The sequence below is a fragment of the Phocoena phocoena genome, chromosome 1 (assembly GCF_963924675.1).
Source record: "Phocoena phocoena chromosome 1, mPhoPho1.1, whole genome shotgun sequence".
Classification (NCBI taxonomy): Eukaryota; Metazoa; Chordata; class Mammalia; order Artiodactyla; family Phocoenidae; genus Phocoena; species Phocoena phocoena.
The window spans coordinates 96,877,685-96,895,990 of record NC_089219.1 but is presented as its reverse complement, the minus strand read 5'-3'; the positions used below and the strand labels follow the sequence as shown (position 1 = coordinate 96,895,990).

The 18,306-nt window shown below is 52.4% G+C and overlaps 1 pseudogene; it reads left to right on the top strand.

Annotated features, from left to right (window-relative positions):
- Window positions 1-761: 761 nt before the first annotated feature.
- LOC136124920 (L-lactate dehydrogenase B chain pseudogene) lies at window positions 762-1,771 on the top strand (annotated as a pseudogene).
- The last annotated feature ends 16,535 nt before the right edge of the window (window positions 1,772-18,306 follow it).

The window sequence follows — 18,306 nt, the reverse complement described above, 5'->3', positions numbered from 1 at the left end:
TTAAGGGGTACACTCATGAACAGGTGATCCGGGTTCTGTGGAACCTGAGGGAGGCTCTCCTCTAGAAGATGAAAATTAAAACATCTTATTTATTCAAATTTCACAAAGATATGTGGCCATATGAGTAGATTTCCAGGGCTTGGAAGGGGCAGCTGTGAGTAAGGGGACCCAGAGCATAAGCACCAGGGGTTGCTCAGTAAATCCAGCACCGCTCATGAGTAACAGAGCTGTGGGAAGGGGAGGAGGACGACTGTGGGTGTCACCAAAAGAACCTGTTTTATGACACTTATGGTAAGTCATTCAACTACTCTGACCCTCAACTTCCTGATCTGTAAATGTCCTTATAAAGTTTTAAGGAGTGAATAGAGGCATATAAATCAAGTTCCTGGCTCATAGTAATAAGTGGTCGTTATTACTTTAATTTGCATTCCTACCATGGAGAACCAGGGTCTCAGCCTTGGGGAGGGACCAAAATAAAAAAGGGATTACGAGCCCCAGTGGCAGGCAGGCCCCACACTGCCTGTGAATGCTGGGGTCAGTGGCTCCCCTGTGGACCTGGCGTGCGGCAATGGCCCTCATGTGCTACACTCTGGGGAACAGCCTTATGGAGATCACACATCTCACGAAGGCCTAGCTGTTCCTATGGACTTGGATGCGTGAACAGGATGAACAGAAAGAGAGGAGGCTAGACACATGGCTGACCTTGTACCCTTGGCACGACCATTACACCTGTCCCCAAAGCCTTCTCTCTCCTGTACACAATGGCATCTCTTAAGGAAAAACTGATGGCGCTGGTCACAGAAGAGGCAACAGTCCCCATTACTAAAATCATTGTAGTGGGTATTGGACATGTAGGTATGGCATGTGACATCTGCATTCTGGGAAAGTCCCTGGCTGATGAACTTGCCTTTGTGGATGCTTGAAAAGATGAACTCAAAGTAGAAAGGATGCATCCGCAGCATGGGGACTTCTTTCTTCAGACACCTAAATTTGTGGCAGATACAGTTTACTCTGTGGTTGCCAGTTCAGAGGTTGTGAGGGTAGCTGCAAGTATGCGCCAGTGAGAAGGAGAGAGTATCTTAGTCTGGTGCAGAGAAATGTTGTCTTCAAATTCTTTGTTCCTCAGATCAGCGAGTACAGTCCTGATTGCATCATAATTGTGGTTTCCAGCCCAGTGGATATTCTCACATACGTTACCTGGAAAGCGGATTACTTAAGCATCGCGTGATTGAAAGTGGGTGTCAAATGTGGATTCTGCTAGGTTTCACTATTTTATGGCTGAAAACTTGGCATTCATGCCAGCAGCTGTCGTGGATGGATTTGGAGAGAACATGGCAACTCAAGTGTGGCTGTTTGGAGTATATGTGGCCAGCGTTTCTCTCCGGGAACTGGGTCCAGAAATGGGAAAGAACAGCAATGATGAAAATCGGAAGGAAGCGTGCAAGACAGTGGTGGAAAGTGCGTGTGAAATCACCAAGCTAAAAGGATAACCAGCTGGTCTATTGGATGAAATGTGACTGATCTCATTGAATCCATGGTGAAAAATCTATCCAGGATTCAACCAGTGTCAACAATGGTGAAGGGGATGCATGGCATTGAGAACGAAGTCTTCCAGAGCTGTTCATATATCCTTAATGCTCGGGGGCTAACCAGTGTCATCAACCAGAAGCTGAAGGCTGTTAAGTTTGCTCAACTCAAGAAAAGTACAGATACCCCGTGGGACATCCAGAATGACCTATAAGACCTGTGGCTTCTGGGTTCTAGGCTGTAGAAATTTTACAACTCCAATGTGAGGGACTTCCCTGGCAGTCCAGTGGTTAGGACTCTGCACTCCCACCACAGGGGGCACGGATTCCATCCCAGTCGGGGAACTAAGATCCCGCATGCTGCGCGGAGGGGCCAAAAAACAAACAAACAAACAACAACAGCAAGAAAAACTGCAATGTGATTAGCCATGATCCTTTGGTTTTCATCCACGTACATGGATCACAGTTTGCTTTTCTCTTCCTAGATGTGTGAATTCAGGTTCACAGAATCAAAGCCCATGTTTGGTTTTATGTTTGCAATAGGAGCCCTTGAACTAAGGATACTGACTATTAAAAAAAGAAAAAGAAGACATGAAGGAAGCAAGGATGGAAGGAAACAAAGAAATGATGGAGGCTGGGGGCTTGGACAGGTCCTGATTCCAATCCTGCCTCTGCCAAACTGTGGCCATGGCTGGTGGCTTCACCTGCTTGAACTGCCGCTTCCTCGGCTGTCACACGGCAGGACAGTCCTGATACCGCTGCACAGGGCGGGTTGTGAAGACATGATGTGCAGGCACGCACAGAGTGAGGGGCCACTGCCCCACCCTCCTCCTCTTCCAAGTCAGACACACAGTCTGGGACCTGTACCGGGAGGAGACGAGGCTGTGACGACGGCCTTGGGCACCTGGTGACTGAAACTTCTCCCGCACCCTGGGTGCGTGGCCGCCACAGCAAATGCTCTCAGGCATATAACAAAGCAAGCTTGACTCGTGGTGGGTGCTGGTGACGTTCGATGACCTAAAACAATGAAACCCATAATCAGAGAGTGCTTGGACTTGGCTGCTGTGGGTTTATTTGCCCACGCACGAGGTACAATCATCTCGCTTGGAGTTACATCGGCTGTTAGCCCTCAATTCTGTTGCTAAGAAATTATGAGCCAAATGATGTTTCCAAAAAATAACCACTACAGGATGTTTCAGAATAGAACCATAATAACAGCCCAAACAGAACGGATACGTTGTTATTGATAAATCCTTATGAAGAGCCCAGGAATGGGGTGACTGGGGGGATAGCCTGGCCATACACCTTCTATGGAAATTACTGGTTTGCCAAGGTCTTGAATATAACAAAATAAACTCAGGGATAAAACTGTAAGCGACATAATATAATGTCTTCATGATTCTGAAATCAATCAACCAAGATGTATTTGTTGGGGGCCTGTTGGCCTGCTCCGTGCATGTTTATGACCATCTTAGCCACATTAAGTTTTAGGCAGTGACGAAGTCTGGCATAGCTGTAACCACCCCTGTTTGGCAGGGTGCCTGTGTGTCACAGTTGATTAAGTGACTTAACAGCCGTTTGCAGCCACCTCCTCCACTGTTGCCAGGGCAACAGGAACCAGTCAACTAACAGAAGCCCATGTTAGAGCAGGACAAGAGATTTCATCAACAGGGAAGTCAGAAAACAGGGCCCTCACAAGGAACTGACTGTCATCTGGTGCCTAGACCAGTTCCGCCCGTGGGATTTTCCTGGGGAGACGCAGCCATTCTGCTGTGGGTCCTCACCTCCAGGTGATCTCTATGAGGCAGATGAATTAATGCAAAGCAGCTGTCTTCTGTTAAGAAAGGAACTCCTGATCTCTGCCCGCCTTTTTCCTGACCAGGGAGCCTAGCCGTGTGATGCCAGCCCCGCCTACCTCTTCCCCTCTGGACGCCCCCCGTCAGGCCCTCTGCTTGCTGTCTGGCTGGCTTCGCTGGCTGCAGTGGCCTTAAGGTCTACATTTTATCTCGCTGGGCAGGTAACGGAGGGCAAGTCGTGGTGTTCTTCCTTCTCATTTTACAGGTGAGGGAGCCAAGGTCAGAGGGACAGAGTAAAGTGTCAAAGCCGCACAGCTAGGAAGTCAAGGGCAGACTCGTGTCGTCTAGCCCCAAGTCCCAGGATCCTCACTGCTCGCCAGACCCCAAGAGCCCAAGATGCTTTGCACGGGAAACTGCCAAGTGTTGCAACGGCTCCCAGAAAGGGGTCAGTGTTTCCGTGGGCCAACCCTGGTGACCCTCTGTCACTGTGTGGCACCCAGGGAAGGGGGCAGAGCCATGAGCGCTCTGCCTTCCTCTTTCCCCCAAGGGGCAGAAGAAGGGGGTCACGAATCAAGCCAATCATTAAGATCCCAGACTTGGAAGCTTATTCTGCCACTGAGTACCTGGGCGACCTCAGGCAAGTTAATCTTCTGCAAAGCTGTTTCCTTTCTTAAAATTAGGAGATCAGTACATACGTACTTTATAGGGTATTTATGAGGAACGCGTGAGATTAAATAGGTAAAAATGATTAGCAGTGTATGTGCGAAACACTTAATGAATTCTAACAGCAGCAGCGGCTGGGGCTATGACAATATCCTCATTTTCACCACCACCACCATCCATTTCTGCTCAGGACCTGGGGTGCAAGTGGGCAGAAGGCAGGCACCAATTAGAGTGCCATTATACTCCCCAGTAGTGACTGGCCTGTTCCATGAAAGCTTTTGGTGACAAAGGGACACATTTCCCAGGGTTCCTGGTGATAGATGCTTCATTTTTCAGAAGCTGGACTCAAGGAACGGAAAAGCAGCTTTGTGGGTTTCCATGCCTGTCTAAACACATGTGCTTCCAATTGGCTCTGCTGAGCTGGAATTCCCCGGTGCCCCGCCCAGGCCAGCTCCCTCCACTGCCCAGAGCCCCCCACCTTGAGTCATGCTGGGTGCCTGCCCTTGGCCAGACCTGGGGGCCTCAATGGCAGATTGCTTCCTCCCCACCATCTCTTAATTCCATCCTTTGGAGTGGGAAGAGCTGGGGGGGCCCCCACCGTCCAGTCTGTCTGAAAGTTGTTACTCTGAGAGTCTGAAAACCGCAGCCCAGAGAAGGGCATCTAAAGGCGGGCTGGGGGGAGGGTGGAAATGAAGGCTGAGGTGGAGGGGTCATAAATTCACCAGCCCTGCCGCCTGGCATCCACCCCCAATGCAACGGCTCCAGTTATCCTGTGGGGTCAGGATGCTGTTTCTGCCGAGTCATCCTTTCTTGCCCAGAGGGATCCTGGCCCAAAGCCACATTCCTGGTGGGGTCTGAGTGCCACAGAGCACGGAAACGTCCTTTCTCACCAGGCTCCCAGCTCTCCAGCCCGGCACACAGGCCGGTCTCTCAGCAGCCTCTGCTGGCAGCAAACACGCTCCTCCAAGTCTGTGTGTGTCCCCCCCAGAAGCCCAGCCCACCCCAGACCCTGAGCTCCGGGAGCAAGGAACATCCCACAGGGAGGGAAGCAGGTAGTGTGCCAGTACCTGAGGGAAGGGAGGAGAGGCAGGGCCTAAGGGGAGGGGTCCAGAGGGGGACTGAGGAACTATTTGAAATTCCTGCCTGTCCACCTGGTGGGCCCTCCTGCCAGTGGGGGTCCAGCAGCTCCACTGAGAAGGAGACTACTGTCCCAGGACTGGCTTGGGCAGGGACGAAATCTCAAGCCAAAGAGGCAATGAGACAGTCTAGGCTTCAGCCCTGGGCCCATACTTCCCCCAACCCAGTAAGTCCAGCTTCCCCGATCGTGCAAAACTTCAGTGTCCCCAGATAAACAAGCCGACCACACCTTCTGCAGAGCCTAGGTTTCAGGAACACCTTTGAGTACCCACAGTGTGCCAGGCACCGTAATAGACACTGGCCCTACCACAGAGGACAAGGTAGATATGCCCAAATCCCTGATGTCTTTTCCAGGCCCACTGCCCTTGCCTCCACTCATGTTCTCATCGCAGACTGCTTGGGTTACAATCTTGGTTCCCCACTTCCAGCTGTGTGATATTGAGCAAGTTACTTTACCTCTCTGGGCCTCCATTGTCTCGGCTATAAAATGGGGGCAAGCTAGTATCTACTTTATAGGGATATTAAGAGAGAAAAATGAGTTCACATATGTAAAATATTTGACAGTGCCTGGCACAAAGAGCTCAACACACGTGTGTGTGTGTTCCTGACTCTGAGCATTTGTTCAGGCTGTCCTCTACCTAGAATGCTTTTCCCCTTTTCTGTGGGAACCTGTAAGTTCAGACTTGGCAGTTTCCACAAGGGAGGACCAATGGGTCCTAAGGTCAGGCCACGGCCAGGTGAGGGCCACTAATACTTGCAGAGCATTTTCCTGTTTGACAAGGGTTTTACACGCCTGTAAGGCAGATGAGGGAAGGGGACTCGGGGAGGTAAGACACCTGCCAGAGGTCACAGCCCTAGTCTGCGTTGGAGCTGAGCGTGGAAGCTGGGAATTCTGACTGCAGGTAGCACTGTCCCTGCCCCACTTCACAGTGCTGGTCCCCAGGAGCCTTCAGACACCCTGAGGCCATCGCCAGAATCTCAAAGCTCCCCCAAGTCTCAGCGCCCAGAGGACAGGGCCTTCCTGGCCCTTCAGAGACCCTGGGGTCAGTAGGCTTTGTCTCTCAGAGCCAGACACGGCCAAAGCAGCCCTCAGGACAGGGGGTGCTGGCCTGGCAGAGCCCTGAAGAGGGCCCTGCAGGAAGAGCTCAGCTAAGGAAACTCTGAGCAATGCCAGCAGACCACAGGGCCCCCAGGCTTCCTGCTCTCTCCACACAGGCTGCCCTGTCAACGTCAACGGGTTTGTGAAACCCTGCCGGGCAGGCAGTGGAAACTCAAGGGGCCCCAGGGTTCACTGACTGTGGTCACCCTGTTCCTTCGCAGCCCAGGAGAAGGTTGCTTTCTAAAGGCGGCCATCCACACTGTAATGGAATCCAGCTGTGGGAGACAGGCACCTGACAGTGGTCCCACCATGTTAGGCCCCGGGGCCTCCAGACCCCAGGACTCCTGCCTGCAGGCCCAGATCTCCTGGGACCCCCACAGATGGGAACCCCTAGATGCAGGTGTAGGGTGGGATCTGTGGTTGAAGGACTCTGGAGTGAGAGATAATGTGGCTTATAAGCCCAGTTCATAGCTCTGCTAGCTGTGTGACTTTGGGCAAGTTGATTAACCTCTCTGTGCCTCAGTCTCCTCATGTGTAAAATGTTGATACAAAGCACCTCTCTTGTTTTGAGGATCAAATAGAATAATGTATATGGAAGGTTTGGCACATATGTGGCACACAGTAAGTTCTTGGAATATAGAAGCTGCTGTTATATTTAGTAACCTTGATGAGTGGCAACAGAAAATTGGGGTACAAATACTATTGCATTTCTTTGATTTTGGAATTTTAATTAAAACCATCCAGACCCAGTCTACTATACTTGAAGGAAATCTATACCTTCCACCTGAAGCTTCCTCTCCCTTTGAATTGTCCAAGAACCCCAAGTCTTATGTGCTCCGAAGTGGGTGGTCAACTTCCCAAAGGGGGCCAGGAGCCCTGGAACTCTGACCAGTCCCGCTGCCTGTTGACACTATTCCCACATGGTCAGGAGAAGCTGGTCCTGTGCCACCCAGAGCTCCACAGGCCACATGGATCTTCCAGGAGGATAACTCCAGGTACGGCCCAAAGCGCCCCCAGTCCTGCTCCCAGAGGTACTACCCACTCTCATGCTGTTCATGACCATACACCGCCATTCCCATGCTGAGTCTGCAGGGCTCCTGGGTCCACTCTCCACAGATTGGAGTTTAGTCCCTTTTCCTTCCCCAGGATCCGTGCTGGGGCTTGGCCGACTTCTCATTTCCAGACCCTAAAGCACAAACGATCTCGCTACTCCTCTGTGTCTGAAAGTCCCCAGAAAGCAGCACACCTTGGCCACACTCCATGGTTAGCCTCAGTGCTGATTCACCTGCCCACAGACCACCAAGGTAACTCTCACACAGAACAAAGAAAAAAGTGGTCATCCATGGGGCGGGGAAGCAGGGGAGCCTTTTCTCTTCATGCTCCAGGAGCACCAGATGTGAGCTCCTGGAACAGGGCGGGAGAGGGTTGCGTTCTGGTATCCCTGATGGCTGGCTCCAGCACCTGAGCTCTTGTCAGTTTGTCCATATGGCTCAATGAATGCTTGTTGACTGACTGACTGACTGAGAGCAAAGAGACCTATCTGCAGGAGTGGATCCAGCAAAGATGCTGGGTTGGACAAAAGAGGGGGAAATGGACCAAGGAAACCAGGGTGATGGGGGAACAGATGGGTCTGCGGGAGGGGTGGGCAGCCTTGTGGGAGCAGAGGAAAGAGGACACATTTCTAGGGTGGCCTAAGAGCGAGGGGCAGTCAGGGTGGCGCTAGGTTTCCTGAAAGACCCAGGAGGCATCACTGGGAGATCCCTGAATTCCTCCAGGTGCACCGTGGGGACTGGGGAGTGTGATGGCAGGACCTAGTGAAGGGGAGGTGTGCCAGAGGTGCTCCCAGGGGGATTCAGAAGCAACCATCAAAATTGTAACTCCCCTCTCTGAAGGGACCACTGGGCATGGTTCAAACTGAATCAACAGCAAGCGTACTGCCCTTGACAGAGCCCAGAGCTCAGGCTGCTCGAGAGAGGGGCTCCCACCGCACAGAGGCTGCTGCAACATTCTCTGGGTCTACCTCAGTGCCCTGTGCTAAGACCTCCAGGAGCCTGTGGGTCTTGAGCAGCTCCCTCAGGAGCACCAGACATGGGGAGTGTCTGAGGGTACAGGAACAGCCAGAGACCACTGGAGTCACAGCCTTTAGAACCTAATACCTGGGCTCAAACCCCAGCTCTGCCATCTACCAGCTATGTGACACGCACCCTCTCTGAGCCTCAGTCATGCACCTTGCCAACAGTGTGGACCTCATGGAGCTGCTTGTGAGGATTTAGTAGGAGGACGTAAAGCATTTAGGCCAGAGCCTAGCCCGAGGCACACAGGAAAACGGTGTCCCAATTGGCATGACACTGGTACAGGTGTGCTGAGGAACCAGGTAAGGTGACAGGGACCTCTCTCAGGCTCGTGCCTTTCTAAGAACCCTCTTGGCATCTCTCCCTCCTCCAGCCGGGGCTCCAGGCCCAATTAGAGGAGGCTGGGCCTTGGCCCAGGAGCACAGGAGGTTTCTCACCGTGGCAGGGAAATTGCTGGGTTGAGGGTGTGGGCAGCCACAGTGACCGTCTCTGTGCAGGACGGATGCGGCTTTGCTGACAGAGAGTCTGCGGCCTGGACATGCCAGCGGTGCAGGTCTGAGGTCAGCAGTGGGGAGCCAGCCTCACCGCTCCCACCAGGGCCACACCAGGGCAAGGCATCTGCTTTCAATCAGCTGCCCCTTGGTTCAGGGAGGGGGCGGGGGCTGAGACCTCCTCCCCAAGCCCAGTTTCTCATCACACAGAGTGGACACCAAGGGCAAAGAAGGGAGAGAGCAGCTCCAGGGGCCCAGGACAAGAAGACGAGGGTTGGAGATCAGGTTTATTGTTGTTAGGTCACTTAAACTCCTTCGCTAGCTCCCTTTTGCAAGGCCGTGCCTAACCCAGCTGTCGGTCCTCCCTCCCGCTCATGTCCTGTCACAAGCCTCCGGCTCGCTCCCCACTCCAGGGCTTTGCATTCACGCCCTGTACCTGAGGGCCCTTCCCTGCCCTGTACATGGCTGACCACCCCCATCCTTCTTCAGCTTAAGCTTAAATCCCATTTCCTCAGGAAAACCTCCCTGACCCCACGTTTGGTCCCGGTTAAACAATCTTGTAGGGCACGATTCATTTTGTACTTAACGTATTTATCTGGGCCACTACTTCACGCCCGCCTCCCCTGTAGACCCTAAGCCCCATGCAGGTAAGAACTGTGTCTGTCTTTCTGGGAACTGTATTCCTAAAATCCAGGGCACGGCCTGGCACACAGTACGTGCTCAATAAATACGTGGTGAATCGCACCTCAAAAGGTTTCTAGCAGTTTCCTTCTGTAATCTTCAAGTTTTTGATCTCTACTAAGTCCCTGCAGGTTAGTCAGTACTTATGCCCATTTTACAGGCCCAGAGTCGAGGTCATGGGTGAGTTCCTGGATTAGGACCCACTGGCTCCTAATCCAGTACTCATCCTTTGTCTGGAAGGAGAAAGGAGAGGCATGTGCCATGGACTCAGAGACCTGAGAGAGGGCTGGGAGAGAGCCTGAGGAGGGTGGGGGCATTGCTGGACCCCTCCAGCAGCCAGGCCCTCCCACAAATAATGTATCAGTCAGCTTGAAGCACTCCTCATTTCCAGAAAAGTCCAGCAGATGCCACTGGGGCTGTGTCTCAGCAGCTCCCCAGCTCTCCCACCCCACCCCTGAAATAACCTCCACCACCACCTCAGGCTGGCTGTCAGCTGACGCCCCAAGCCTCAACCCCATGAAGGAAGTGGGCTTGGCAGTCAACCACCCTGGGGTCAAAACAAAGTGCTGCTGCAACTGACAGCTATGCCATCTCAGGCTGGTTACTCACTTCTCTGAACCTCAGTCTCCTCACCGGTAAAATGGTACAATAACAGGGCTGACCTTAATGGGTTGTGGTGAGATTCCATGAGTCCATGCAGGTCAAATGTCTAGCGCTAAGAATTGGGTCTCTGCTCTCCCACAGCCCTCATTGGCTCATGGGGACCATCTCTCAGGCATTAAGTGGTTTTTCTGTTGGTGGTGGACAGGCCTTACTCTCCTCTCCTGGGACTGCCTTGAGGACAGGGACCAGGTCTCATGTGGGCACTCCTAGACTAGGGTAGGCCCAGACTGGTTGCTCAGCTAGATGCGTGAATACAGTCATTGTCTGCTCGGGTCCAGAATAAAAGCTCTGCTATTCTCCTGCTGATGCAAAGACTGGGGAACAGGGAGAGAGGCCCCTCCCCCACCGGGATCTAGTCACTGGAGGTTGAGTGTGCAGGGCAGAGCCATAGTGCAAAGGCGAGCTTTCAGAGAAACTGCGAGTTCCAAAAGAGGCAGCGATAAACTCCAGAAGGGAAGGGGGGCACAACCGGAGTGGAGGCACAATGCAGAAAATAGGCTGTGATGGAGCCTCTGCGGAGGGCGGTTTTGGCCTGGGACCCAAAGTATAGCCCCGGGGCCCACAGAGACAGGAAAGGATGCCTGGGAGACAACAGGAGAGTTAGCCTGGACCTCGGCCAGCAGGTGGGGAAATGAGGCTAAAGGAGGCATAAGAATCCAGAAAACAAAGACACCAGCGTGCAACCTTGAATGCTGGAGCCCTCTGGGTGCCTGTAGTACTCTTAACTAGGACGGAGCTCCACCTCTGGCCGTCCCCTTAGCAGCACCGCCCAGAACGGTGCCTGCCCGGAACACGTGCCCAATCAGCGTTCGGTAAATGTATGAATAGAGAGGAAGGAGATTTTTCTCTCCGCTTCTCAGCTGGTCTCTCAGCTTACCTGCACCCTGCCCTCCTTACGGCCGTCTCCAAGATGCCTCCACAGCAAGCAGGCTCTGACCCCCTCGCTCCCACTCAGAACCTCGGGTGCTTCCCCTCCCACCGCAGGCTGGGGTCACACTAGCGGCCTCTGAGCCACATCAGGATGGCAGACCTTTCCTGTTTGACCTGCGTGTGTGTTTTTGTTTTGTTATGTGTTAAATCTGAATTAATTACGAACATCTAAAAATAAAAGTGCCACGTAAAAATAAGGGTTTCCAGCTTCTCTGAAGACTGAGTTGGGCGACACATCCACTGGGTGTGCCGGCCCACCTTGGGGAGGAGACCTGCCCTCCGCAGAGCAGCCTCCTGCATGGGCATCTTCACACACCCCGCCCCCAATCCCCGCCCTGCAGGCCGCTGAGCAGGGGACCCCTGCCGTGGACTAAAGTCCAGACTCCTCCTCCAGGCCCCAGAAAACTCAGAGAAGTAACCCTCAAGATGAACATCTTCATCTGTCTGTCTCCATGCTCTCTGTCCCCAAGATCTGGCCACAAACCGCGCTACTTCTAGTTCTCTGACAGCCCAGGCTCTTTCACACCTCTGGCACAAGTGGGACCTCAGGACAAGGAGCCTGTCTCCACCGTGGGGACCTCGCTGATGCTCATCCATTCCTCACTGTAGGCTCAAAGCCACCTTGGAGGTGGCGCCTCCTGCTGCCCCCCAGGCAGACCGAGCAGCCCTCTGTGCCCCTGCAGCCCGCGGCCCAAGCTATCCCAGCGAGCCTCCCTGCCCTCTGCAGTGCACCGCTGGCTGTGGGCTCGGGGGCCACAGGAGCCACAGGAGCCATGTCTTATTATCCTTCTATCTCTGGGATCCTCAGGCCCAGTCTCTGACCTAGAGTACAGTCTCCTGGGCCTCGCTCAATACATTCCTTGAGGAAATGAATTAAATAGAAGCTCTTGATTTCATGGGTGGCAGAGGCATAAAAAAAAATCCCCAAAACAACACCAAAGAAATCGAGAGGCCTTTGTTGTGGCTTTATCGAGAGCCGCCTTTTATCACATCCAGCCCAATACACGCACATACTGCCCTGGCAGTTCCAGGACAGACCCTGCCCCAATCAGTCCTGCTCTAGAAAAACAGGAAAATGCAACAAATGTTTTTAAAGATGTACACACACAAAACCACACACAGACACATACATGTACACATGCACGCACACCACTACACCCATGCATACACATGTCCCATGTCAACTACCCTCAAGCACCTCCTCTCTCACCTCCAGCTGGGGGCCCCATGTCTCTTTCACGTTCTAGGCCTTTTCTGACACCCCAGAGGATCCACCTTTCTTCCCCGCAAACGGCCGTGTCCTGAGTTCTCAGCCTAGGCCTACTCTTTGAACCTGGCCCACTATACTGATCGTGGAGTTGGACAGCCCAGACCTGGGGCTAGTGGTGGAGTTGGACAGCCCAGACCTGGGGCTAGTGGTAGTTTCGGGTATCAGACTTAAGAGCTGAAAGGGATTTCAAGACCCGTGCATGTTCTGGATGAGACCAGCCAGCCTAGAGTCAGACTCCTCCCAGCCAGCTTAGGCGGGCAGGGCCTGGCTGGGACAAGGAGAAGGGCCCCTCAGCCTTCCGCTGAGCACTGCACACCAGGGTGACCTGACCCTCACAGGAGCAGTGGATCCTGCCAGGCCCCATGTGTAGATGTGGAACCAGCCCACAAAGCCTGCTCCGGTGAGGCAGGCCCTCTCCTCATCTGTCTGGTTCTGGCTCTGGCTCTGAAGCTGCGTTCCTCACCACCATGTTCTGAGTGTCATTGTTATCCGAAAACTGGGTTCACCTCTCGGTGGGTATTGAACCGAAAGACACAACCAAGCCAAAGGACTGGAGAAGGAAGGATTTATTGTTACTTGCCGCAACTAAGGAGAACACCAGGGACCTTTCCCAAAGCCGTGTCCCCCCCCCACCAACAGCAAATTAGGGAAGTTTTAAGCTAGGGGTGCATGCATATTCATGAAGGGGCTTGAACAGAGGAGAATTCAGCGTAGAATTGGGGCAAAGGTCAACAGAGTCCGGGCTTTAGTTGACTGAAGTCAGGAGGGTCAACGTCATTCCGTCCTCCACCTGGGTGGGGGCCTTAGTTCCTGCAGCATTAAAGACAGGTATCAGATTGTAATGTATATCCTCGAGGAGGAACTTGGACTTTGTCGTATTCCTGAACTATTATTTCTTGACTGCTTTCCCTTTGTTCCTGCATTCCCTCACTTCCCTTAAGATCATTAGTTACTGAGAACTGTTCAAGGGCAAGCATCGTGGCCAGACTTAGATCCCAAAATGCCTTATGCCAAAAATGGCGTCTCTTATGTCAAGAAAGCCATGCCTGGTTCTCTTTCTCCAGGACCCCCTACCTTACCTGCTTACATCATCACTGGCTCTGACAGGCATGAAAGGGAAACAGAAGTTAATACACCTACCGAGTCGCACTGTTCACACGAGCAGCGTTCAAATTCGTCGTCGTGGTAGATTTGTGTATTTACTCAGTGAGGTAAACTTCTGCAGAACCAAAGTAAACCGTGTGGAAGACGGGGTGGTGCTTTCTCACTGCCTCCTCAGAGACTCCGTGTGGGCCCAGGCCTCATCGGCTGAGGGAGCCCACGAGATAAGGAGGTATCAGGAGAGCGGAGCCAGGCGCTCTCTATAAGCTACCTCCTGGTCCTGTTTTCCAGAGGAAGCGCAGGCTCCGGGGATGAGTCACATGCCTCAGGCGCGGTTCCAGGACAGAACCCGGGTGGACTTGCCTCTGACCCTGCCCTGGCTCTGCCCCCGCCCAGCCTCGGGTCTGCTCACCAGGCAGAGAAGCGCTCTCACCCTGGAAGAGGCAGGAGAACCTCTCCTTTTCCATCCCTGGGGCGGGGGGGCGATGCCGGGTTCAGCAGGACCACAGGTCCCTTCCACCCCAGCACCCGCCACAGCTCTGGGAACCTGGGGCTTCGGGGTGTCAACTCAGGTTCTTCTGGGCTTCCTCCGCCTCTGCTTCCTGCTGCTCCCGCTACCATAGCCAGCCCCATTAATCACTTTCACTTGCCAATCCCCAGGAATGTGGCGGTCTCATAAAAGTCAGCCCTGGGTTAAACGAACAAACCAAACTGGAGGCTTCTAAGTCCGTTGCAAGGCTCCACCAGGGTTCTCCTTCTCCCGCCACCCCTGCCCACCCCCAGTCCCTGCTCCCACTGGGATCTCAGATCCACCCTCCCACACACTCCCCAGGACTAGGAGGCAGCAGTGCCTCCCCCAGTGGAACCACCTTTAGATTGGGGGGCGGTGCCCAGAAGACTGGAAACCACCTCCCCCTGCCCCCAACCCCCCAAATCTGTGCCCCCCCACTCCTCCATATTTGGTGTCTAGCACCCCACTCCCCAATTGGAGGCTCTGCAAACCAGCTCTCATCCTACCCGCGGCTCTACACACCCCACCTTAAGGGAATGGGATGTGGCTCTGAGATTCCCCCGAGGAAGTGGAGAGGCCAGAGGGGTTGGGACCATCTGGGAGCCTCTTCCTGCCACCCCTCCTGCCCTCCTCCATCCCCTCCTCCATCCCCAGGACTCAGCACCAGTAAAGTCCCACTGGGCCTGGCCTGGGGGCAGGTTCAGTCTTGCCTCAGGGACTTTCTGCTGACAAAAAGAGGGACCTACATCACTAAGTGTGTATAAACAAAGGAGAAATATGCAAACACTCAGCCCACTCACCAGAACATAAGAATCCACAGCTGCACCGAGGTATGAGCACAGGTGCAGACTACCCCGCGCTGAAGGGGCCAAAGCTGTGCCTGCAGCTCCCACGCAAGGGCCCCAGACCCTAGGGTTCCTCAAGCCACTTAAAGTATTTCAGAAAGCCAACAGACAGCCTACATTTAGCCACAGTGAGGCTTCTGGGATCAACAAAAAGTCTAAGGCTTTGCTTTTGGCTGGAATTACATCAGCTCAATGCAGACCATCTCGTGCTGATAAGCATTCTGAGGGTCCGTGTACCAGAACCAGATTGAGAAAATGGAGAAAGAAGTAATAACTTAACAATCTCTATATAACAAATTTTTTCCGAACGTGGAGTGTATAGCGGATAATAAAATGGATCTTAGATGCTTATTTCCTTAATATACAAAGAACTCCTACAAATCAATGAGAAAACGATGCATAGCCCTCCCTCAAAATGGTCAAAGGCCAGTAACATGGGATTCACAAAAAGAGAAGAAAGTAAAATAGTCAACAAATATAGGAAAATATGCTCAACCTCACTCTTAAAGACACTTAAAAACTTTTAATGAGATATCACTTTTCACCTATCACATTGGCAAAGATTTAAAAGTTTGATAATACTCATATTAGTGCAGATGCAAGAATATGGACATTCTCGTACACTACTGGTGGAACTGTAAATTGTTATAGTGTTTTTGGAGGGGAATTTGGTAACATATATTCAAATTTTAATCAGCTGACAATTAATCTGCAAATATAGTTGTTCATCTCAGCACTGTCTGTAATAGTAAAAACTGGAAGCAGCTTACAAGTCCAGCAAAAAAAGGAACTGGTTACTCGAGTCTTTACAAAGGACTTTGCAGTCAATACAAAGAATGTGTAGATCTACAGGTGTCAACGTGAAAAGGATGCCCAAGATATGACATTAAATGAAAAAAAAGTAAGCTTTTATTTTTGGCTGTGTTGAGTCTTTGTTGCCGTGCGCGGGCTTTCTCTAGTTGCGGCGAAAGGGGGCTACTCTACGTTGTGGTGCGCGGGCTTCTCATTGCGGTGGCTTCTCTTGTTGCGGAGCATGGACTCTAGGCGTGCGGGCTTCAGTAGTTGTGGAGCGCAGGCTCTGGAACGCAGGCTCAGTAGTTGTGGCACGCGGACTTAGTTTCTCTGCAGCATGTGGGATCTTCCCAGACCAGGGCTCAAACCCATGTCCCCTGCATGGGCAGGCAGATTCCCAACCACTGTGTCACCAGGGAAGTCCCTGCTTTTAATTTTCATATGCCTTCCTCTGATCTTATATTATTTATCCAGATTTTTATAATTTTTAATGATTTTTTATTAAGTATAATTGATATATAACATATTAGTTTCGGGTATACAACATAATGATTCAATATATGTATATAAATTGATTTTTTAAGGGGCCCTTGGCAAGGAAAAGATGACAGCCCCCAGTTTAGAAGCACTGGGTGATTTCTAAGAAGGGGCCGTTGGAGGATGTGAGGATGGCTGTCCCAAGGCCTAAAGGGGAGGCTTGGACAGTCCATCGCAGAGGAGGGAAGCCCTGTAGGAGCAGGCTTCTCTCTCATCTGCAAGAGGAGGTCCATGGAGGGAGGTCTGCTCTCTCAGCACCTCCATCCCACTCAGGCAGGGGAGACAAAGGGAGCCTAGGGAGAGAAGCCAGCCCTTAGATACCATCACAAGCGTTGGAGGGGCAGGCGGACTTACCCTGGGGTCTGGTCCAGCCCCTGCTCCTCTCCCTACACCCCAGGGTTCCTCCTTGTCTTTCTGTCTGACCCAGGCCTGACAAAATCTCTGATCCATAAGAACAGAATTTGCACAAGAACTTTTCTAAAAGGAAAAGAAAAAGTGAAAAGGCCGGCAAATAGATGGCTGTTTGAGAACAAGTTTTTGACCGAAAGATGTCACAGCCTAGCCAGAGATGCTGGGGCCAAGGGTGGGGTCCTCTGGAGGAAGAGGACTTTTCTGGTCTTTGTGATATCCCTCCAGCCCACCCATCCCCACCTTAACTCCAGTGCTATGGAGGCAGAGTAGGGTCACATGGTCCTTGACTGGGATGTCAGCTCCTAAGTTTCTTTCCAGGGCTGTCACTTTGCTTCCCTGACCATCTGTCTCTTTATCCATAAAGTGGAGATCATGGCACCTTGAGGGTTGATGTGAGAATTAGAAACATAATATAAATAAATGTTACAGCACGATGATTGCCACATAAGAAGCATATAGTTAACTACCTTTTTTTGGTAATCATTTTGCAATATATACATATATCAATTTATTATGCTGTACATATTAAATTTACACAGTGTTACATGTCAGTTATATCTCCATAAAGCTGGGGGGTGAAGATCATATATAACCATATCTGTTCATCAGTGTTCTCTGAACACAGCCTTCGCTCTGCTCTTTCCCCCATCCAGGATGCCTTTCCTTTTTCTCCATCTGGCAAAATCTTATTCATGTCTCAGGGCCTAGCTTCATTATCACCTCCTTTGTCAAAACTTCTGCAGCCCTCAATGAACAGAAGCATCCTCTCCTCCTCAGGGTTTCCAAGCACTTTGTTCATAGCCCCTCAACCCTTACCAGCTAAGTCGTGGGAGTCTTTGGCCCTGGCACTGGGGGGTCTGGGCCAGGATGCTGCCTTGGTGGGATGCTGCCCTCCCATCGTTGTGTCCCTCTCTCTAGCACAGAAGCCACCGAGTAAAATCTTTGTCAAATGCGCACGTGAATGACTTCTGCTTGTCCTGACAACCTTCCCTCCTCCACTCTAGGGAAGGGAGTGAGCAGGGGAACGGGACTTCCTTCTCCCTAGCTGCTTTCCTGGATTTGGTTTGATTCCAAAGGAGCTGGGGTGCCCTCAGGCACCCAGTTCAGATGCTTCATGATGCTGGGGCTCCCTCATTAGGTGGAGGGGCTGGGGATACCAAAAGCAAGGGGCACAGCTGGAGAGCTGGACTCGGGTGGGGCGTATGCCCTAGAAGGGTGGGTGCCCAGCCCAGGGCTGTCCCGTCAGGTCACCCGACCTGGCAGGTTCAATGGCCACACACTGGCCTTTTAAGGAAAGGAGCCGGCCTGCCTCCACCCCTACCCCAACACACACACACACACACACACACACACACACACACACACACACACACACACGGAGCTGTAAGCAGCTGGCCTGTTTCCTCTGGGCCTGGTGTTCCTCCCCACTTCCAGAAGGGCCACCCCACCCCAGACCTGGGCTAAGGAAACATCGTGGGTCTGTCCTGCCCCCTGCTGGCCTCGGAGAAAATGGCCCCTTGGCTGACGAGGCTGGGGAAAGTGCTGGGGGCTCCCTGGCCACCCTGCGTGGCATTGCTCCCGAAGACAAAGACCACCCCAGGCCCAACCTTCCCACTGCCCTCTGGGTCTCACCATTCGACCTTACTTACTGTTCAAGTCCAAACTCCTTAGCCGGGCAAAGTCCTCCAGGACCTGGTTCCAGTGTCCCTTTCCAAACTGATTTCCCACCACTCCCTCCCCAGACCTTGGCCCCAGGTAAAGCATCTGTTCTTTGACCCTAG